The 23741-nt window shown below is 48.0% G+C and overlaps 1 long non-coding RNA gene and 1 pseudogene across 2 annotated transcripts in view; one reads left to right on the forward strand and one right to left on the reverse strand.

Annotated features, from left to right (window-relative positions):
• Positions 1 to 1871: 1871 nt before the first annotated feature.
• LOC307096093 lies at positions 1872 to 4072 on the reverse strand. The gene is made up of 3 exons (XR_013813242.1): positions 3545 to 4072; positions 2941 to 3325; positions 1872 to 2523 (listed from the first exon to the last, which is right to left on the reverse strand). It is a non-coding gene; the product is annotated as an uncharacterized lncRNA (long non-coding RNA).
• A 6515-nt stretch (positions 4073 to 10587) lies between these two features.
• LOC307097258 (ras-related protein Rab-33B-like) overlaps positions 10588 to 23741 on the forward strand; it is a 50841-nt pseudogene continuing 37687 nt past the window's right edge. The window contains exons 1-2 of the transcript in view: positions 10588 to 10958; positions 11630 to 11789. The product of the transcript in view is annotated as a ras-related protein Rab-33B-like (transcript). The remainder of the gene's footprint in view (positions 10959 to 11629; positions 11790 to 23741) is intronic.

Here is a 23741-nt window from a genome sequence, read left to right on the forward strand (position 1 = left end):
CACAATGCACACACACATGCCATCAGCGCACACTCTCCACACACAAACACATATACACACAGATACATGTGTTTGCACGCACACACATGCCTTCACCAGCCAAGGCAAGCTCTAGGCTCTATGTCCTGCCTCTCAGTGCACTGGCTTCCTTACGTGTGCGACTTGTGCTTGTCTGAAAAGACACAATCACACCCAGAGGTCTCCTCACCGTCTCTCTGCAGCGCGTTCCTATCAGGATTCCCAGGGACCTGACATTCTTCGTGTTGCTCAGCGCCCCATTACCTCCCCATGCTGGTGCTGCAGGAGAGCGGGTGGGGCTGCATGCTCAAGGGCACCCCAAGGTCACCAGGAAGGAGGGGCAGGGAGAAGCAGGGGCGCTGGGCATTCTGAGGAGCTGTCAGGAGCCAGGGAGCACTTTGCCTTTACCCACCAGGAGCCAGAGATTAATTTTTAAAAAAAGTGGCTCAAAAGCACAGGTTCCCAAAGCCAGTGCCTCTTCAGACAGAGCCCTGCTGGCCTTGAAGGGTGGACGTGCAGGCTGCATCGGGCTGGGAGACCAATCCGATCTGGAGGACCAGGTGGTGAGGGAACCCAGTCCACCCGGGGCTGCCTGCAGGAACGCTGAGGCCCCCTGCTGGCCGGGCCGTGGCTTACAGAAGGCATTGGAAGGGAAGGCAGTTCTTGGAGGGGCTGGAGGCCAATTTCTTCTGACGCTGATCACGGCCGCTGTTGGGGGTCTCTGTGCAGGTCTGTGGGGGGAGCCCACGCCCGGGCTCGCTGCGTGGCCTCCGAGGGGCGGCTGGCCTGTGATGCCCAGCTGTCCCCTCCTGAGTCCGCCCTCACTCTCTGACGGCCAGCGCCCGAGGCTCAGGGCCTCCTGTGTCCTGGGACGGGCAGCCCCCGCCCCGCAGGCTGCACTGGTGCCCGGGGTGGCTGAAGCACATGAGCACATGCTCGGCCGCTTCCCATGGCCCCTGTGAGTCCAAGATGCCAGGCTTATTAGGGGAGATCTCCCCGGTGAGCCAATAGAATCACACGCAGGTCACACACAGAGAGGGGGCGGCCTTCCTTAGAAGCTATCATCAGGGGCAGACTCCCAGCCACTGGAGGGTGGGCAGGAGGAGAGGGCAGCAGGCGGAGGTCGCACCGCAGGCGGCCGCCCTGTCTGGGGGGAAGCCCAGCAGGGCTGTGAGCATTGCCCGCGCTGCAGCCCGGCTCCAGCACTGGGAGGTCGGACCCTGAGTCCTATCGTCCCCAGGAGCGGAGGTCCCACCCACATCGGTGTCCAGAAGGAGCCCTTATGCAGGTGCCCAGGCTAGGGGTTTTGTGTGGTGCGGTACACGGCATCCCTCGGTCTGAGCACAGTTCTCCACATGACTGTCCTGGCGAACAGTGACTCCACACTGGATGGTCAGACGTGTCCAGAATCCCACTCTGCTCTTGTTCTAAACACTGGTTCTTGGCCAGACATGCTCAGTCGGGGCATGGTTTATATCAAAGCCAAACTTTCTTTTATTAAAAAAATACAACTTATTCTATTTTTTTCTTCTATACTTGAGTCTTTATAAATTAACAAGGGGAATGAGTACTTTCAACCTACCAGGGCTTCTCACTTTCACTCCCTAATCCTCCTCACCTCAACACAACAGATGCTCCAAGGCTCTTGACAGGTGTACCAGTTAATAATGTGGATTTTGTCATCAAAGAAAACACGATAATATCAAAAGAAACATCAAAAGTGCTTTATTCAAAGTACTGCCCATCGTAGCTACACATTTCCCCCATCTTTCAGGTAATTTGTGGATACCGTCCCAATAGAACTTTTCTTGTTTGGAGGCAAATCATTCAGAGACCCAATTTTCCACTTTTCCGAAGTGCTGCTCAGAAAGCGCGTGTGCTGTTATGGCACCTGCAATTATGCCCTCAGTTCCTGTCACGTTAAGGCCCAGCCTAAGATGCCAACCATGATTGCGCAGGTGAGGATCACAGGGAGGACCGAGGTGATGGGCCTGTTGGCTGAGGCCTTGGACGGGACTGTGGCTGTGGCAGTGGCTGTGGCTGTAATGGAAGCACGAGAGTGACAACCGTGCAGAACCCATTCCATGGAGAGGCCCCTCAGCCCTGCTGTCCCGGGAGATCCTCCTGTGCAGTTCCTACCCTCTATGTGTGGGCAGCCACAGGGACAGATCCTGGGGTGGGAGCAAAGAGAGGAGAAGGGCCCGGGCCCCTGGGGGCTCACACAGCTAACGGGGGAAGCAAGGGTTACAGTAGTCACTCCTGCTGGGACAGGAGAGGAGGTGACACATGAGGGAGGTGGTAGAGCATCCTCGCAGGAGCTGACTGAGGAGGTGTTAAAGGATTTCCGGAAGCAGACCAGGGGAGTTGAAGAAGAAATCCCCGTTGAGTGAGTGGCCCAGGGTTATGTGCAGGCACAGACTGAGGAAGTGAGAACCCAAAGGAGGGATCGCAGAACACACCTGTGGCCCTTATTCTCCCAAATCCCTCACCGTGGAGGATGGGTCCCTTTCTCACACCACACACACGACACAGAACACACACCACAGACACCCCACACAGATACCACACACACCATACACACCACACACAGATACCACACACACACCACACACACCACACACAGACACCACACATACCACACATACCACACACACCACACACAGACACCACACACACCACACACATCACACACCACACACACCACACACACCACACACACCACACACCACACACACACCACACACACCACACAGACACTACACACCCCACACACCACACACACCACACACACCGCACACACCACACACACCACACACACTACACACACTACACACCACACACACACCACATACACCACACATCACACACACCACACACACCGCACACACCACACACACTACACACACTACACACAACACACACACTGCACACACCACACATACCACACAGACACCACACAGATACCACACAGACACCACACACACCACACACCGTGTGAATGTCATTTCAAGGACCTACAACCTCCCTCCCTCTGCAGAATTACCTGGTGTGCTCAGGGGACACAGCACTTGTTTAAGCCACATGCTACAGTCTCCAGCTGAGGTCCTAACCAGGAGATCGGTCGTAGCTCTGTCACCCGCCAATGTTCTGTTTAACAGTCTGCCTTCACCACGCAGCACCGTCCAGTGTCCGTTCTTTGAGTCAAAGCGGAGAGATGTCTGTCCATCCGATCCCAACTTCCAGGATGCGCTGGTGCGTCCACTGGATTCCTGCTCACACGTCATGCTGGCCTGCAGGGAGAGAGGACCTGTCCCCAGCACCGTGGGGAAGCGGTCAGCCTTGGTCTGGACAGAGCCTTTGTCCCCACTGGTGTCCAGCCCTCTGCTCCCCTCTATCTCCTGGTCCCGCTCTGTCCTCTGTGGCTCCGAGTCTCCTGGGTGGGACCGACTTCCCATATTTCCACAAACACAACTGACCCCTAAGCCCTCACCTCTGTTCTGCCTCTGCCCTGGGTCTGGGAGCTCACCGCCGGCTGCAGTCATCTCTGCTTTCATGTCAAGCAGCGTGTTCTTGAGCTCTTCCACCACGTCCTGCAGAGCGTCTCTCTGCTGGTTCCAGGCCCGTGTGGCACTCACCCCCGGAACACTGGTGAGTGTGACCCTCTGGCCGCCGCAGGTGTAATGAAGAAATGTGTTCCCGTTGACCTGGCCTTGAATGTCACACCAGGGTTGTCCATTAGGCGTGACTGTGAACTCATAGCCCAGAGAGACAGCACCTGTGAGGGAGACACGCAGGGGCTGGAATAAGTCACCCTAAGGGCCCCTCCCCATTCCTGACAGCAAGGGAACCCCTGAGGGCTGGGGGCCGGTGTCCTGTTCCGGTGCAGATGGCAGGGGCTCGGCTCCCACTTTGCAGAAGCCTTTGGTGAGGCGGGTGGGCGGGGCATGCTGTCGCGGCTCGGGGTGGAGGAGGGGGGGCTTCATCGGAAATCCCCGGGGTCCTCCTCTCTCCCATCTTCCTTCGGTCCCTTCGCCCAGGACTATTTCTGACAAGTCACAGGCTCATTTTCATTTCTGTCCCTCTCACCTGGACAGAGGCAGCTGGTATGCAGATGCACAGAAAGAGCCCGCAGAGATGATCTCTCAGAAGGTGGCGGTTCTGTGCCCCACCCTGTGGGAAGGGTCCCCAACCCCAGCGTGGGCTCCCCGCCCATCCATCCCTCAGGTGCCCATCTCCATGCTGTCCCTCGCCCCAGATTCCATTGCCCAGCTCACAGCGCGCAGCTGCTTCTCTAAGCAGAAGCAAGATCAAGAAGACAGGGCTGACACCTTCACACCCAGACCGCTCCATCCCGACTCACAGCAGGAGTGCGCCCTCCCAGGACACGGGTTTTTAAGTCTTCCAAGTCCCAGCCTGTGCTGACAAGCCCCAGTGCCCGAGGCTGCAGGGCCACCTGTGTCCTGGGCCGGGCAGCCCTCGCCCCGCAGGCTGCACTGGTGCCCGGGGTGGCTGAAGCACATGAGCTCACACTCGGCCGCTTCCCCTGGCCCCTCTGAGTCCAAGATGCCAGGCTTATTAGGGGAGACCTCCCCGGTGAGCCAATAGAATCACACGCAGGTCACACAACGAAAAAGGGGGGGCTCCCCCGCGCAACTTCTCAATGGCCTGGCCCGCCTTGGCCCCCCACCACCCCCCCGCCGCCCTGTCACTGAGCCCCGTCCAGCCATTTACATGGAGACAGGTTGCCTTTTACTACTTTGCCCCCACTGCCTTAAGTTAACATTTTCTCCCTCTCGCCTGGGTGACTCACTCCTGGCTCAGCAGCCCCTGCCTGCAGATTTGGCCTGTTTTTTTCCCTTGTATTGGGGGTGGAGGGGTGAAGGTGGTGGGACTGTAGGGTGAGGGGGTACAGACAGGAAGGGAATTGTATTCAGTGAAAACACCTCAATAGTGTCACAGCATTGCTGCCATCCCTCTGCTAAGGCCCCCTCCACTCCTGGGGCTGTAATTCTTGTAATGTTTCACCCCCCACTCCCACCCCCACCCCGTGGGCCTTATACCACATCAGGTCTTCTTCACCCCATTGCCTGTCACCCGATCTTAAAAGGCACCCACTTCCAGGGATAACCAAACATGTCATGGGGATGCAGAGCATGGGGACTGTGGTTGAGAATACTGTGTTGTAAACAGAGTTACTAGGAGGGACATCTAACACTTCATTATGTTATGCATTTGAAAGGAACACAACATTATGTGTCAGTTATGTCTCAATAAAAGTAGAAAAACAAAGCTGGAATTGTGTTCTCTTGCAGTTCTGAAGTTAGAATTAGAGAGCAAGGTGTGGGCAGAGCCATCGCTCTCCTGGCTTTTGGTTGTTCCTGGCAGTACTTGGCTGACAGCTACTGAGGCCAATGTCTGCCTCTCTTAACACAGAGCCTTCTTCTCTCCCTGTGTCCATGTCTTCAGATGTGTCCTCCCCCTTGGTTTCCCACTGACCCTTCTGTGCTCCAGAGGCATCAGCCTCCCCCTCCTCCACCTCATCAGCTGGTCAGGCCAGGCCTGCAAGGGAAGGTGTGCAAATTCACTGTATGGACCCTCCCCTCCCTGTGAGCCAGGAGCTCCCACGTAACCAAATCAGAGAGAAGGCTTGCAGCTCTTCTGAGATAGATCAATCCTGTAAGCAGTGTGTGTGTGTGTGTGTGTGTGTGTGTGTGTGTGTGTGTGTGTGTGTTTCTGATACATTTTGTTTCTAGAACTCATGATTGCCATTGGTATTTCCCACACACCCACCCTATCCCATGGCTCTGCCTGTCATCTTCTGTTCTTCATTTTCTTGTGGTATAGCCCCCTTGGCCTACCCACTAGTCCTCACCATCTTGCCTCTAAGCTTCTGTTCTGGCTCCTTCTTCGGGCTGGTATTCCCTGTCCCATCACCAAGAGCTGCTTCTGCTTCGAAGCTGAATGTAACTCTCACCTCCCCTTCAGTCTTCCTGACCCTCCTCAGGCTAAATGATCTCCTCCTGTGCATCCTAACCCCGAGTTCACAGTAAGACTACTGCCCTCGGTGAGGGGTGTTTGTATGTTGTGTGCTCCACACTTCACATGGTCACTGGGAGAAGGATGTGTCCCTTTAACACTTTTTATACTACAAGGTGTAATACATTCTGGTGCTTAGTTATCTCTGATAAATTTAATTTTCCTGAAAAGCAGGATATTATAAAGGTTTCTTCTAAAGTTTGGGGCTCACTTCCCTGGACAAGTAGATGTAGCCAAACCATTCCTGACTCCATGGGTGCAATCCGCATAACCTATCCATATTAATAATTCACTGGGTCCCATCCAGTTATTAGTGTCCACAACTCACCACAAGACTTGTGCTTTCTGAGATGGGGTTATTGAGGTAAAATGCCTTTCTACAGAGGATTGGAAACAATATTCAAATAAAAAAAATTAGGGTAAAGAGTGCTTTGGATAGTATTATAGAAGATTCTTGAGTCCCATACCCACCCCCTTTTGTTTTACTAGCATACCCTTCAGGGTAGCATGGGCACGTTCAACGATGGCCTGTCCTAGTGGATTGTAAGGGATTCCGGTAGGATGCTGGATGTACCAACTTCTGCAAAAGGCGTTGAAATCATGGCTGCTATAAGCAGGCCCATTATCAATTTATCTTGGGTAATATAGCTACAATTGGAAACAAGCCTTACTGAATTCATGCAAAGGAGCGTATTGCCACTTATTAAGAATTGCCAAATACTGGAGGGACAGGTAGGGGGAATATATAATTTACCAAATTGCTTAAAAAATGCTTCCTTATATCTGAAAAACTAAAAGCGTAACAATCAGCAATACTTGCAAATGACATGGAATCTTGTCCTTTCTGCAAAACACAATATTCCAGAATAACAATTAGAGCTATAAATGAAAGCATAATATGGTTGTTATTATTTGACAAAGCTTCACATGTACCTTAAGCAAAAAATTTTCCTTCATGAGAGAGAAAACAAATACTTGACGCAATCCAGAGCCTACTGGAGTGATCTAAAGACAATTTTAGCTCAAGGAAAAATTTCTTAAAATTCAAACACTGGAAGGATTGTCAAACTTATTCTACCAAAAGATAGACACAAGGACAGGCTAGAAAACTTCAGTTTCCGCAATTAAAAAATGGCCTTTTTGTAAAAAAATACCTGATTAATATGACATATAACCATTTTAATAATTTATAGGACTTTTGCTTCCCAGGAAGAAAAATAGGAAAGATCTTTTCCCTTTTAACAGACTAGAAAAGGACTAATCAAAAAGAGGTTTATTCTCTAGCTTCATTTGTCCTTGGGTGTGGTCAGCAAATGACACTAATTGGATTTCTACTATCAGTCTCCCTGAGTACATTGACATAAGTTATTTACAACCTAGTTATACCCTCTAGCTAGGGAGACAAAATGCAAATTATTTACTCTTAAGTGTCCCTGGTTAAGGGAAAATAGGGCTTACTACATAGCTCCAGATTGCTGTTTAACCATCTCAGTTTCCCTATTCCACTTGTCTTGGATTATTGGCCTGTGCCATTTATACAACTTCCTTTCAACATTTCTCTTCACAAAATTCTACAACTTTCACAAATCTTTCTTCAGAAACCTTACAACTTTCAGAAATAACCAGCTTTAGGATCCACTTACTTTTTCCTTCAAAATGCATCTCCATGTCTCATGCTTTAGAATTCTTGATTGTTAGAACCTTAATTATTATGTGACATGTAAGTAATGAACATTCTTCAGATTAGCAATATATTTACATTTTCAGAGCTATCCTATATAATAACAGGCTAATATGCAAATTGACTGAACAGCAGAACTACTGGTCGCTATAATACACACTGACCACCAGAGGGAAGACACTCAATGCAAAAGCTGCCCCCCTGGTGGTCAGTTTGCTTCCACAGGGGGAGCGCCTCTCAGCTGGGAGCCTCTCCTGCCTCTGTGGCAGCACTAAATCGTCAGTTGGACATCCCCTGAGGGCTCCAAGACTGTGGGAGGGTGAAGGCCCAGCTGAGGGACTTTCCCCTCACCCCTCCAACCCCCCGCGCAGAGTGCACAAATTTCATGCACTGGGCCTCTAGTTTCAAATAAAATATAAGACATTCATTAACAGATTCACATTCATCCTCTAGAACAGCGGTTCTCAACCTGTGGGTCGCAACCCCTTTGGGGGTCGAACGACCCTTTCACAGGGGTCGCCTAAGACATCCTGCATCTCAGATATTTACATTACAATTCATAACTGTAGCAAAATTACAGTTATGAAGTAGCAACAAAAATAATTTTATGGTTGGGGGTCACCACAACATGAGGAACTGTATTAAAGGGTCACGGCATTGGGAAGGTTTAGAACCACTGCTCTAGAGGTTTCATGGGAGGCAAACTCAGATTAATATTCCAGTAGAATGTTATATCAAATTACCGAGCTATTTAATAATTTTTACTATTTAATCCAGCAAAACTCCAAAATTTTAAGTTACCCAAGACTTTGAAAAGCTATGTTTAGGCATATATAATTACCACTGAAAAAGCTTTATCATATACCCTTCATTTTAGTTATATTTATTTTAACAACTTTGAGATTTTAAAGCGAATTATTATTACTCAAGGCATTTTCCTTGGCAAATTTTGTAAAAGGATAACTCACTGGCTTTCAGTAGCTTTAATGTGAAAGTGCTATATATACATATATTTTTTTTTTTACAAAAAAAATGGGAGTGGCTCACACATTGCAATTTATGCAGCCTGCTGGAGGGCACTTCTACAGATCTAATCATCCTAGAAAAAAGATTTTGGGGGTTTAAATGATTATTTCCCATATTTTTTTCTTTCTGAGTAGACTAACAATATGAAATCTTACATATAATAAGAAATCTTAAAAACAGAAACAGAAAAAACCCTAATAAAACCATCTATTTACAGTAAATAGATGAGCGCTCATAAAAGGGTGGACTGGGACATTAGCCTTAGAATCTTTACACTAAGTTCCCCAAAGATAAGAAAGCAAGCAAAGAACATCAATGACCAAGTTACATTACATACAGACAACAACTTTCACCAGCTATGAGTTTCTAGTAGCTGATGACTTGAGAGGGAGAGCAGGAAGGATCCCCAAGTTTAAGAATTCTTGGCAGCTGCTGGGAACCAAAAAGAAAAAAAAAACAATTGAAAAACAGGAGACAAGCTTAAGGGAGCTGTAGGACAACATGAAACGTAACGATATTAGAACAGCAGGTGCACCAGAAGAGACAGAATGGGAGAAAGGCATAGAGAAGGTGTTTGAAAAAATAATGGCAGAAAACTTCCCTAACCTGGTAAAGGAAAAATTCACACAAGTTCAGGAGGTACAGAGAACCCCAAACAAGAAGAACCCAAACAGACCCACACCCAGACACATCATAATTAAAATGCAAAAATTAAAGAGAAAAAATATTAAAGACAGCAAGAGAAAATACAGCTGTTACCTACAAAGAAGTTCCCATAAGGTTGACACCTTGTTTATCATCAGAAACTCTACAGGCCAGAAGGGAATGGCATGAAGTACTCAAGGTAATGGAAAGAAAGGATCTGAGATCAAGATTACTTTATCCAGCAAGGCTATCATTCAAAATAGATGGTCAAATAAAGAGCTTCCCAGACAAAAACAGGCTAAAGGAGTTCATCGCCACCAAGCCAGCATTACAAGAAATGCTAAAGGGATAGTTGAATGGGATTGCTGAGAAGAAGAAACAGAGAGAGAAACCTAGCCATACTGAATTAAAATGGCTATAAATAAGTACCTCTCAATAATAACCCTAAATGTAAATAGATTAAATGCTCTAATCAAAAGTCATAGGGTGGCTGAATGGATACAAAAAAAATGACCCAACTATATGATGTCTACAAGAGACCCACCTCAAAACAAACGACACATACAAGATGAAAGTGAAGGGCTGAAAAATTTTTTTCCATGCAAATAAAAACAAGCTGGAGTAGCAATATTCAAATCTGACAAAATAGACTTTAAAATGAAGGCCATCACAAGAGACAACAAAGGTTACTACATAATATTAAAGGGATCAATCCAACAAGAGGATATAGCCCTTGTAAAACATACTGTATATGCATCCAACATAGGAGCACCTAAATATATATAAAAAAACTTCTACTCCCCATCCTCAGACAGATTGTGCGGCTTCCTCCAGAGGGCAGAGGCCTTGGTCGTGGCGAGGCCAGGCCAACCAGGGTGCTGGGCCCGGGCCACTCTGCTTGGCCCTTGGCAGGCTGGCCTTGTGCGCTGTGGTCAAGTCCCTGACAGGACCTGAGTCCTCCCAGGTAGATGGGCGCCGGCCTGGGTGTCACTGGGCTGGAACCGTGGGCCGGGCGGTGGGTGCCTTACCAGCGCGTGCCCTCCTTGGGGCGTGGCGGCTCCAGTGACATTGTGCTGTGCAGCCGGCAGGCTGAGCTCGCTCCCTCACTCACTCCAGGTGGCGTAATTTCCCAGGGAGTCTGCACCTCCTTTCCTCTGCCTCCATTTGGGGTGGGTCAGGAGAATGGCTTCAGAGATGGAGTCTTCCCTGGAGGTGAGCTTCATGTCCAGCGGAGCACTGTCAGGGTCTTCAGTGTTTCTGCTGCCAGCGCGCTCCTGCATCTTCAAGATAATCGTGACCAGTGACTCCAATGTGGGCAAAATGTGCCTGACCTACCGCTTCTGTGCTAGCCGCTTCCCCGACTGCACCGAGGCTACTATCGGGGTGGATTTCTGAGAACAAGCAGTGGAGATTGATGGGGAGCACATCAAGATCCAGCTATGGGACACAGCGGGACAGGATCGCTTCAGGAAGAGCATGGTGCAGCACTACTATAGAAATGGGCACGCTGCTGTCTTTGTGTATGACATGACCAACATGGCTAGTTTTCATAGCCTGCCATCCTATCTAATAAAAGAATAATATGCCAATTGACCATCACACAAGACACAAGATGGCCACCCCCATGTGGTCCAAGATGGCTGCCCACATGTGGACACAAGATGGCCACCACAAGATGGCTGCCATGAGATGGCCTGCAGGGCAGAGCAGTTGTGGGAAGTTAGGGGTGACCAGGTTGGCAGAGGAGGGCAGTTGGTGGAGACTAGGCCAGCAAGGGAGGGCAGTTGGGGGGGGGCAGGCCTGCAGGGGAGGGCAATTGGGGGGGACCGGGCCAGCAGGGGAGGGCAGTTGTGGGGACCAGGTCTGCAGGGCAGAGCAGTTGGGGGGGGGGGGCCCAGGCCTGCAGGGGAGGTCAGTTGTGGGGTACCAGGCCAGCAGGGAGGGCAGTTAGGTGTGACCGGGCCAGCAGAGGAGGCAGTTGGGGGAGACCAGGTAAATAGGAGAGGGCAGTTGCGGGGGAACAGTACTGCAGGGAAGGGCAGTTTGGGGGGGACCAGGCCTGCAGGGGAGGGCAGTTGGGATCCAGCAGTCTTGGATTATGAGAGGGATGTGGGATAGGGCCTAAATGGGTGTTCGGACATCCCTCAAGGGATCCCAGATTGGAGAGGGTGCAGGCTGGGCTAGGGACACCCCTCCCCCCCATGCACAAATTTCATGCACCAGGCCTCTCGTCTTGGATAGAAGAATGCAAACAGTATTTGTTAGCCAATGATATACCATGGATTCTTGTTGAAAATAAATGTGACTTAAGAAGTGCGATTCAGGTACCTACAGACATGGCACAAAAATTTTCTTTTTTTTCCCTCCATTTTTTTAAATTAAGGTATTATATGTGTACATATCTTACCATTGCCCCCCCCCCCCCACTCCCATACATGCCCTCATTGCCCAGTGTTTTGCTTCCATTGGTTATGCTTATATGCATGCATACAAGTCCTTCAGTTGATCTCTTATCTCCCCACCTCTCCCTAACCTTCCAGCTGTAATTTGACAGTCTGTTCGATGCTTCTCTGCCTCTGTATCTATCTTTTTGTTCATCAGGTTATAATGTTCTTTATTATCCACAAATGAGAGAGATCATGTGGAATTTTTCTTTCATTGACTGGCTTATCTCACTTAGCATAATGTTCTCAAGTTCCATCCAGGTTGCTGCAAATGGTAAGAATTCCTTCTTTTTTATGGCAGCATAGTATTCCATTGTGTAGATGTACCATAGTTTTTTAATCCACTCATCTGCTGACAGTCACCTAGGCTGTTTCCAAATCTTAGCTACTGTAAATTGTGCTGCTATGAACATAGGGGTGCATATATCCTTTCTGATTGGTGTTTCTAGTTTCTTAGGATATATTCCTAGAAGTGGGATTACTGGGTCAAATGGGAGTTCCATTTTCAGTTTTTTGAGGAAACTCCATACTGTTCTCCACAGTGGCTGCACCAGTCTGCATTCCCACCAGCAGTGCACAAGGGTTCCTTTTTCTCTGCATCCTCGCCAGCACTTGTTGTTAGTTGATGTGTTGATGTGTTGATGATAGTCATTCTGACAGGTGTGAGATGGTACCGCATTGTCGTTTTGATTTGCATCTCTTGGATAATTAGTGATTTTGAGCATGTTTTCATATGTCTCTTGGCCTTCCTTCTGTCTTCTTTAGAAAAGATTCTATTTAGGTCAGTTGCCCATTTTTTTATTGGATCATTTATCTTCCTTTTATTAAGTTGTATAAGTTGCCTATAGATGTTGGAGATTAAACCTTTATCAGTGATAACATTGGCAAATAGGTTCTCCCATACAGTGGGCTTTCTTGTTGTTTTGTTGATGGTTTCTTTTGCTGTGAAAAAGCTTTTTATTTTAATGTAGTCCCATTTGTTAATTTTCTCTTTAGCTTCCATTGCCCTAGGAGCAGTACCAGTGAAAAAGTTCTTTCGGCATATGTCTGAGATTTCGCTGCCTGTGGATTCCTCTAGTATTTTTATGGTTTCTCGTCTTATATTTAAGTCCTGTATCCATTTTGAGTTTATTTTTGTGTATGGTGTAAGTTGGTGATCTAGTTTCATTTTTTTTGCAAGTATCTGTCCAATTTTCCCAACACCATTTATCGAAGAGACTGTCTTGACTCCATTGTATGTTCATGCCTCCTTTGTCAAATATTAATTGAGCATAGTGGTTTGGGTCGATATCTGGATTCTCAATTCAATTCCATTGATCTATAAGTCTGTTCTTGTGACACGTACAGTAAGTATGTCTTTGTTTGAAACCTCTGCTAAAAACCCCAATGATAATGATCTCGTGGCAGTTACGTTTATGACATTTACTCAAAGGCTTTCAGAACAACAAACCATTAATGCAGAGTTAACGCCCTGAAGCCTGAACCAAAGCTTGCATGGACCTGATGTACCAAGTCTTAATGAATGACAATGAATGATACTTTCACTTTCTGTTGGGGCAGAAAACGAAGAGTCATTTTAGCCCACTTAGCCTTCCAGAAGGAAAGGCTCAAGAGTGCACAGGTACATTTTCCTGATGACGGTAAAAATTCTGTCCCTAAAAGGGTCTAACTCATGAAAGATCAGAATAGATCAAACTAATTAGGATTAACAACAAAAACAAACTTTATCCAGATTAAAAAACAAACAAACTTAAGTATGCTATCTAAATTACAATGCCACTCAATATACATTATCTTTTAAAAAGTAAAGTCAATTCTAATGATAAAGTTGGAAATTCCATTGAAAAGGGGGCCTTCACACATATACTTAAAAGATTTGTTCCTTGTTATGTTTTGGTTTAAATGGTCTCTTGTGAAGTTAGAGACTTGTGTAAAAGATGTCATATTCAACCGGCAAAGATTTCCAGCGGTGTGCATTCAGAACTTCATAGATTCTTTTATGCAAAGTGTTTCTTCTGGTCTGGAAGTGACAATAGATCGTCAGGGAGAGAACAATTTCCGTTCCCCAAACCACAGGGCATCATGCCATTCATGCTCTGAATTTAAATTTGGCTTTTCTGGGTGTGAGGGGGGAACGTCTTTAAAAAAAAGAGGCATAAGACGCCCTCAGTGACAAACCTACTGAAAAGGGGAGTTTGAAGAATAGAATAAAAGTTTGCTTCTGCTGGGAGAGGGGAAAAAATATAAACGTGATTAAGGGGGGCCTGGCCGGGGTGGGAGGGGGAGCGGCGGCTGAGCAGCAGCGGGTGGGAGGACCCCGCAGACGCCGCTCGCCCCGCAGCCCCGCGCGGGCCGGGTTGGGGCAATTGGAGGCGCTGTCGGCCTTCATCTGAGCGCTGACGGGCAGCGCGAAGCCGAGCTCCACCCGCAGGAAGCACGACCAGTGAAGCCGGATTGCTTTCATAGTTGCACTCATCTAGAAAGAATGCAAAAACGCTATTTAGATGCATATCTCACGACCAGGTGCTCTGGGAAGAAAACAGTCTAGTGAGGGGCTGGGAGTCTGCTCGCTGGCCACGAGCAGGAGGAGCCGGCGGATGCAAGCTCCAGTGTGGGTCCGGGCGGCCCGCCCCCGGCGCTCGAGCTGCTCTTCCAGCTCTTCCAGCTCTTCCAGCTCTTCGTGCTTGATGCGGTGGGAGCGCCGCGTCAGCGCTGGCTTAAGAGAACCAACTGCTCTTGGCCTCAGAGGAATCGGCAAAGAATTTGAAAATAGACCGGAAGCTCTTCCAGGAAGTGAACTCGTGACCATTGGTGCCTGCGGGTACTGAGGTCTGCCTCCAGCCTCAGCCTTATTGTGCCTCCCGCAGGGGGATGCAGCTGGGACTCCCCCCCGGTGGTCCCCGGGCCTCAGCCCCTCAGGGCCAATCCAGGAAAGCCACAGTTGATTTCACAGAAGCAGATCCTTTCCCATGTTCAAGTAATGGGAAATGGTGACTTAACCACGAAACGATGTATGTTGATTTCAAGGTAACCCGAGGACTGCCTGTATTTACAAATCAATAAACGAGATACATCACATAAGAAATTGCAAAACAAAAATCACATGATCATATCAATACATGCAGAAGAAACATTCGAAAAAATCCAACATCCATTTTTGATAAAAACTCTCAGCAAAGTTGGAATAGAGGGAGCATAGCTCAACATGATAAAGCCCATCTATGACAAACTACAGCCAACATTACACTCAATAGGCAAAACTAAAACCATTTCCCCTAAGGACAGGAACAAGACAGGGATGCCCACTCTCACCACTCCTGTTTGACATAGTACCGGAAGTGCTAGCCATAGCGATTAGACAAGAAGAAGAAATAAAAGGCATCCAAATTGGAAAAGAAGAAGTAAAACTGTCATTATTTGCATGTGTCATGATATTGTACATAGAAAACCCCAAAGACTCCATCAAAAAACTACTTTGACAATGTAGAGGGATACAAAATTAACACTCAGGAATCCATGCTTATTTATATACCAACTAGGGGCCCAGTGCAGGAATTTCGTGCACTAGGGAGGGGTCCCTCAGCCCAGTTTGCCCGCTCTCACATACTGGGAGCCCTCAGGGGATGTCCTACTGATGGCTTAGGCCCGCTCCCTGTTGGGAGTGGACCTAAGCTGCAGTCTGGCCTCCCTTTGTGGGAGGTGACCTGGCTGATCAGGGGAAGGCGCCAGCCTCATCACCCCACTGCTGCAGCCACTGCCAGTCACCGTAGCTGCCAAGGTAGTTTCATCAACACAGACTCCAGTCCCTTCACCATGAAAAAATGACAACTTTCTTTAGGCATTTTCAAGATGTGTCTTTCATAGGATATGATATTTCTTTATTTTTCTTTTTATCCTCACCTGAGGATATGTTTTCATTGATTTTTTTTCCCCTTCCCTCCGATCCCAGGCTCGGACCCTGCCCCTCCCCCTCTGATTGCCAGCCTGGGCCTCTGAGGCTTTAGGCTTGGGCAAGGGGTCCCCGCCCCTCCGATCGCAGGTTTGGGAAGGGGGCGCCCCTGCCCCTCCGATGGCTGGCTGGGAGTGACCTGGGTGCCGAGGAGGTTCCTGGGACCCAGGTATGTATGCAAATTAACCATCATCTTTGTTGGGTTAATTTGCATACTCATTCTGATTGGCTGTGGGCGTAGCGGAGGTACGGTCAATTTACATGTTTCTCTATTATTAGGTAAGATAATGAACTCACAGAAAGAGAAACTAAAAAACCATGCCATTTACCATTGCATCAAAAAAATTAAGATACCTAGGAATAAGTTAGTCTTAGATGACAAAATCCTGCTGCCACTGCGAACACTGTGGGGGCGGCCAGCGCGGGCACAGAGATCACACCATCTTGAAAAACAGAACTTCTTGAGACTAGGATCCTAGCCTCAGCACCACCTAATCTGGTCTCAGACGCAAACCGTGACCCTACAGCCACTAGGGACAAAGACCTGCGACCACAGCTGCAGACCCACAGACACCACGAATCCAGACATCCGGGCAGCAGACTTCTGTGAGTCACAGAGCCCATCCCCCTCCCTGCAGGCTCACGGCAGCATCATAGGAACTGCTAGACCCGCCCCTCGCACAGGGCTGTGGCTCCGCTACCGGAATTTGAGCCTGTATACTTGTGTGCCCACTGGGAATCTGTCCCCCACAGCATGCAATCATGAGAACAGACCCCACGCCCACACAGAACTGCTCTGCTACCAGAATTTGGGCCCGGGAGTGTGCGCACGGACACTGGGGTATGTTCCCCGCAGTGCGCAATTGTGCGGCCAGGCCCCAGGCCTACACAGGCGGCAGTGCCACCTGATATTGATTCTGGACAAGCGCACAAGGAACTCTGTTCTCTGCAGCTCAGGATTGGACACCCTGCCAACACAGGGTGGCTGTGCAACCCGTTCCCCCAAGCAGACCAGGGACCCTGATTCTCCACGTGAGAGGCAGCACTGAGCACCAGTGACCTGACTCTGTTTCTCATCCTGCACCCGGGATCCCTGGTTCCTAGTGCATGCACACTAAGAGCCAGTGACTCCAATTCTCGGCACATGTACACACAGGGATCCTGATTCTCTGCGCGAGAGGCAGCACTGAGCACTAGTGACTTGACTCTGATTCTCATCGCACACACACAGGATCCCCGATTACCAGTGCAAGCACAGTAGGAGCCAGTGACTCCAATTCTCGGCACATGCGCACACAAAGACCCTTAATCTCGGCGCGAGGCCGCACCAAACAACAGAGACTCTGATACTCAATTCACGGCCCAGACACATGGGGACTCTGACACCTGGCACATGCTAGTGGTTCTCAACCTTTCTAATGCCATGACCATTTAATACAGTTCCTCATGTTGTGGTGACCCCCAACCATAAAATTATTTTCGTTGCTACTTCATAACTGTAATTTTGTTACTCTTAATGAATTGTAATGTAAATATCTGTTTTTTCCAATGGTCTTAGACTCTACAGCAGCGGTTCTCAACCGCTAGCAGGGTCACCTAAGACCATCGGAAAACACAGATATTTACATTATGATTCATAACAGTAGCAAAATTACAGTTATGAAGTAGCAACGAAAATAATTTTATGGTTTGGGATCACCACAACATGAGGAACTGTATTAAAGGGTCGCAGCATTAGAAAGGTTGAGAACCACTGTAGGGGATCCTGATGTTCGGCACACACCACCGTGGTCTCTTTATCAGTGCGGCACAGGCAAAGTCCCTGACTATAGGTGCGTGCACAAAGCTGCACTGAGTGCTGGTGATTCAGATCCTGGGTGAGCATGGCTCCCACCAACCCACGGCAGCCACACGTCTTGGTGTCGGAGCTCTTTACTGACACTCAGGTGGTGCAAAGTTCCCACTGCACATGGCCCAGGCCCTGTAACTCCACGTTTGAACCTTTTGGTGATAGTCAGAATGGGGAGACAATGGTACAATCCCCAGAGGAAAGAAAAAGAGGAATTGCCAAGAAAGGAAATAAGTGAAATAGAAGCATGCCACATGACAGAAAAATAATTCAGAGTAATGGCCATACAGTTCATATACCGGATGGACAAGAAAATCAGCAACCTATGCAAAAATCAGGAAGAAATCAACAGTGATATAGCTACAATAGAAACACCATGGAAGGTTTCAACAGTAGACTAGAAGAAGCATAGGACCAAATTAGTGAGTTAGAAGATAAGCTAGTGAAACAAGCCCAATCTGAAAGGCAACTGGAGAAAAAAAATAAAAAGCAGGAGGAGAGCCTAAGGGAGCTTTGGGACAACACAAAACAAAGTAACATACGTATAATAGGCCTGCCAGAAGGACAAGAAGAGCAGCAAGGATTAGAAAATCTATTTGAAGTCATAATGAATGAAAACTTCCCTGACATGGGGAAGAAAAAAGTTACACAAGTACAGAGAGTCCCAAGCAAGATGAATCCCAAAAGACCCACACCAATACATTTTGTCATAATTACAATGGCAAATGTTAACCACAAAGAGAGAATCTTAAAGGCTGCAAGAGAGAGACAGAGAGTTACTTACCAAGGATCCCCCATCAGATTATCAAATGATTTCTCAACAGAAACACAACAAGCTAGAAGGGAATGGAAGGAAGAATACAAAGTGATGCAAAGCAAAGGACTGAATCCAAGAATACTCTATCCAGCAAGATTATCAATCAGAATTGAAGGGGAAATCAGGAGCTTCACAGACAAAAAAAGGCTCAGGGAATTTATCACTACCAAGCCAGCAATGCAAGAAATGCTAAAGGGAATGCTATAAAAAGAAGAAATAGAAAGGGAGGAAGGAACACAGGCTTAAAGCACAAAAATTGCTACAAACAAGTACCTATCAATAATAACATTAAACACAAATGGATTAAATGCTCTAATCAAAAGACATCGAGTGACTAAATGGATAAGAAAACATGATCCATATACACTGAGTGGCCAGGTTATTATGATCTCTGAACCCATAATAATCTGGCCACTCAGTGTGTGTGTGTGTATATATATTACTATCTGCTACACCCACAAGCCACACCCACCAGCCAATCAGGAGAGAGTATACAAATTAACCCAACCAAGATGGCTGTGGCCACAGAGAGAGCAGTAGGCTTGGGTTTCCCTGGCAATGGAGGAAGCCAAGCTTTCGGCAGGCCCAAGCCTCCACTCAAGGCTACAAAGTTTCAATTATAAAAGATAAATGAATCCCAACAAAAATGTCGGCAGACACAAAGCTAGAGAGATCAGGAGGCTTGAGTTGCCCCCGGTGATGGAGGAAGCCAGCAGCCCTAGCCTGCCGTGGCCTCTGCTCAAGGCTACAAAGTTTTAATTATAGAAGATAAATAAATCCCAACAAAAATGGCTGTGGCCATGGAGCGAGCAGGAGGCTTGGCTCCGCTCCAGGCTACAAAGTTTCAATTATAGAAGATAAATAAATCCCAGATACCAGGGCCTTCACTTGGGTCGCTGGGGGGCGTGGCCAGCCTGCAAACCACCACAGGCCCCTCGCCCTGGCCACCCTCTCATCCCAAGGGAACCCCCACCCTGATCTGGGACACCCTTCAGGGCAAACTAGCTGGCCCCTACCCATGCACCAGGCCTCTATCCTATCTAATCCTGTATAATAAACGATAATGTGCAAATTGACAGTCACTCCAACACACAAGATGGCTGCCTCCATGTGGTCAAAGATGACTGCTCCCATGTGAACAAAAGATGGCTGCCACAAGATGGCCAGCAGGGGAGGACAGTTGGGGGCGATCAAGCCTGCAGGGGAGGGCAGTTAGGGTTGACCAGGCCTGCAGGGGAGGGCAGTTAGGGGTGACCAGGCCTGCAGGGGAGGGCAGTTAGGGGCAAACAGGCTGGCAGGGGAGGGCAGTTAGGTATAAATCAGGCTGGCAGGCAGAAGCGGTTAGGGGCGATCAGAAAGGCAGGTAGTCAAGCAGTTGGGAGCCAGCAGTCCTGGATTGGAGAGGGTGCAGGCTGGGCTGAGGGACACAGACCCCCGTGCACGAATTTCGTGCACTGGGTCTCTGATATCTATATATCCCAGTGCATGAATTTGTGCATGGGGGAGGGGGAGGAGATATGGGTGGTTGGCCGGCCTGCCTGCTGGTCGAACTCCTGGTCGAGGGGACAATTTGCATATGAGCCTTTTATTATATAGGATATACACCGAGTGGCCAGATTATTATGCATTCAGAGATCATAATAATCTGGCCACTCAGTGTACATGCTGTCTACAGGAGACCCACCTCAGAACAAGGGACTCACACAGACTGAAAGTGAAGGGATGGAAAAATATCTACTATGCAAATGTAAATGAAAAAAAAGCTGGGGTAGCAATACTTATATCTGACAAAATAGATCTCAAAATGAAGACCATAACAAGAGATGAGAAAGGCAACTTCATTATTCTAAAGGGATCAATACAGCAAGATGATATAATTCTGGTAAAACATATATGCACTCAATGCAGAAGCACCCAAATACATTAAAAAACAAAAAAACAAACTCCTGGAAGATATCAGGGGATAGATTGACAGCAACACAATCATAGTAGGAGACTTTAATACCCTATTAACATCATGAAGGATTGGTAGAATCAACATCATTAAAATGTCCATACTACCCAAAGCAATCTATAAATTTAACGCAATCCCCATTAAAATACCACAGGCATACTTCAAAGACCTAGAACAAATACTCCAAAAATTCTTCTGGAATAAAAAAAAGACCCAAATAGCTTCTGCAATCTCAAGAAAGAAGAACAATGTTGGAGGGATCACAATACCAGATATCAAGCTATACTACAAAGCCACTGTTCTCAAAACTGCCTGGTACTGGTACAAGAACAGACATATAGACCAGGGGAACAGAACAGAGAACCCAGAAATTGACACAAGCCATTATGCTCAATTAATATTTGACAAAGGAGGCAAGAGCATACAATGGAGTCAAGATTGTCTCTTCAATAAATGGTGTTGAGAAAACTGGACAGATACTTTAAAAAAAAATGAGACTAGACCACCAACTTACACCATACAAAAAAATAAACTCAAAATGGATAAAGGACTTAAACGTCCGATGGGAAACCATAAAAATCTTAGAAGAAGCCATAGGCAGAAAAATATCAGACATTTGTCGTAGCAATATCTTTACCCATAGCTCCTAGGGCAATGGAAACTAAAGACAAAATAAACAAATGGGACTACATCAAAATAAAAAGCTTCTTCACTGCAAAAGAAACCATGAACAAAACAACAAGAAAGCCCACTGCATGGGAGAACATATTTGCCAAAGTTACCTCCAATAAGGATTTAATCTCCAACATTTACAGGGAACTCCTACAACTGAACAAAAGGAAGATAAGCATCCAATCAAAACATGGGCAAAGCACCTAAATAGACACTATTTGAAAGAGGACAGAAGGAAGGCCCAGAGACATATGAAAACATGCTGAGGTTCACTAATCATCTGAGAGATGAAAATCAAAACAACAATGAGGTACCATCTCACACCTGTCAGAATGGCTATCATCAAAAATTACCAATGACAAGTGCTGGCGAGGATACGGAGAAAAAGGAACTCTCGTGCACTGCTGGTGGGAATGCAGACTGGTGCAGCATCTGTGGAGTTTCCTCAAAAAATTAAAAATGGAACTCCCATTTGATTCAGTGATCCCACTTCTAGGAATATGTCCTAAGAAACTAGAAACACCAATCAGAAATGATATATGCACACTATGTTCATAGCGGCACAATTCACCATCGCTAAGATTTGGAAACAGCCTAAGTGCCCATCAGCAGATGGGTGGATTAAAAAACTGTGGTACATCACACAATGGAATACTATGCAGCAGTAAAAAAGAAGGAGTTCTTACCATTTGCAACAGCATGGATGGAACTGGAGAGCATTATGCTAAGTGAAATAAGCCAGGCAGAGAGAGATAACTATCACATGATCTCATTCATTTATGGGATATAATGAACAACATAAACTGATGAACAAAAATAGATCTAGAGACAGAGAAACATCAATCAGACCATTAAACCTCAGAGGGAAGGTAGGGGAGGGTGGGGGTAAAGAGGAGAGATCAACCAAAGGACTTGTATGCATGCACATAAACATAACCAATGGACACAGACAGGAGGGGGGTGAGGGCATGAGGGAGGGTAGGGGGGATAACGAGGGAATAAGGACACATATGTAACACGGTAATCAATAAAGAAATAAAAAAAGAAAAGAAAAAAAGAGAAGGAACTCTTACCATTTGCAACAGCATTATGCTAAGTGAAATAAGCCAGTCAGTGAAAGATAAATACCACATGATCTCACTCATTTATGGATAATAAAGAACATTACAAACTGTTGAACAAAAATAGACAGAGGCAAAGAAGCATTGAACAGACAGTCAAACTATAGGAGGAAGGTAGGGGAGGGGTTGAGGTAGGGTAAGCGATCAAACAGCATGACTTGTATGCATGCTTATAACCACAACCAATAGATGCAAGACTCTGCCCATCCAGCCACAGTGTCTGCTGGCTTCCCCATCTGGCCACCCACCTCAGCCTCTCTGTGGTCACTGCACCTGCCAGAGCCCCTGGCTGAGCCACCCCTGGCCTGAGACTGTGGGCCCCCAGGCCTTGTCTCCTCCCCACCTTAGGGAGGCAGGTGAACACTGAGCCTCCTGCTCCTGGTGGGGGCGCTCAGTTCGGTCTCCTCACACCCCCGAAGACCCAGTGCCTTTTTATGGAGGGGGAGGCAGTGAACAGCGCAGATGTGTGCTCCTCTGCTTCCCACTGTGTGGACCCTGTTGGTGACCTCAGTGACAGGCTCATTGTGGGCTGCCTGCTGGGTGTGTGGGTGGCCAGGCAAGGACTCTGCTGCCACCTTGTGGTGGCTGTTGGAAGTGCATGAAGTGGTCTGTGCTGGTCACCCCCCAGAGAGCGTCCAGTCCACCACCCTCATGAACTGGGGAGGACAGCAATCTGATCCTCAGGAGGGTTGATAAACCTGCCCGAGGTCACACAGCAAGGCGTCAGCAGACCAGGACTACCCTGGCCTCCTCAGTGCCTCCTGACTTACAGGTTAAGGGTGACACCGAATACTCACATGGAGGGTTTGAGTCCTGCCTTGGGGTCAGGCAGGTGGGGTGGGTCCTGGCCAGGCCATCGACAGTGGGGCACACCAGACAAGGGACTCAGCTCTGAAACCTGGATCTCCCCCTAACGGTCGAGCCCCGTGCAGGCTTCCGGGGGGGGAGGGGGACGGGGAGGGGGGTGAATGGGAGCCACCAGGCTCCAATGTGGTTGGCACAGCACCTGGCACACAGTAGGTGCACAGTGAATGCTCTTCCTGCTACTGCTGCTTAAGCTGGAAACCAGGGTCCAGGAGGGGTGTGGCTCTTTCTTGCTCCAAAACACATGACTCCATTCAAGTCTCATCTTGGGTGGGAGGAGAGGGTGACCTGGGATTGGAGAGGCAGCTTCAGAGAGAACTCTGCCTGCTCATTCCTGTGCCCAGGGAGGCGGCCACTGCTTTCCAGAATCTCCCAGGTTTGCTGGCCACAGGCATCACCTGGGGATTACTAAGAGCACAGACTCCTGGCCTCCAGCCCTGCACACTTCCATCCGGGGGTCCGGGTGGGGCCTGTGAATCTGTATTTATAAGCACTCTGGGAGGGTCACAGGTCCAGCGGTTTTGGGGGATACTGGCCACCCTCATCTTTATGGTGTTTGTAGTGGGAACAGCCAGGTACCCAAGAGTGGGTGGGGCTGGCTCTGGTGGCCTAGGCCTGTCTGGGGTGCCCCTGAGGGGAGAGTGACTAGAGATGGACGAGGTGAG

Source organism: Cnephaeus nilssonii (genome assembly GCF_951640355.1).
Source record: "Cnephaeus nilssonii genome assembly, chromosome: 3".
Taxonomy (NCBI): domain Eukaryota; kingdom Metazoa; phylum Chordata; class Mammalia; order Chiroptera; family Vespertilionidae; genus Cnephaeus; species Cnephaeus nilssonii.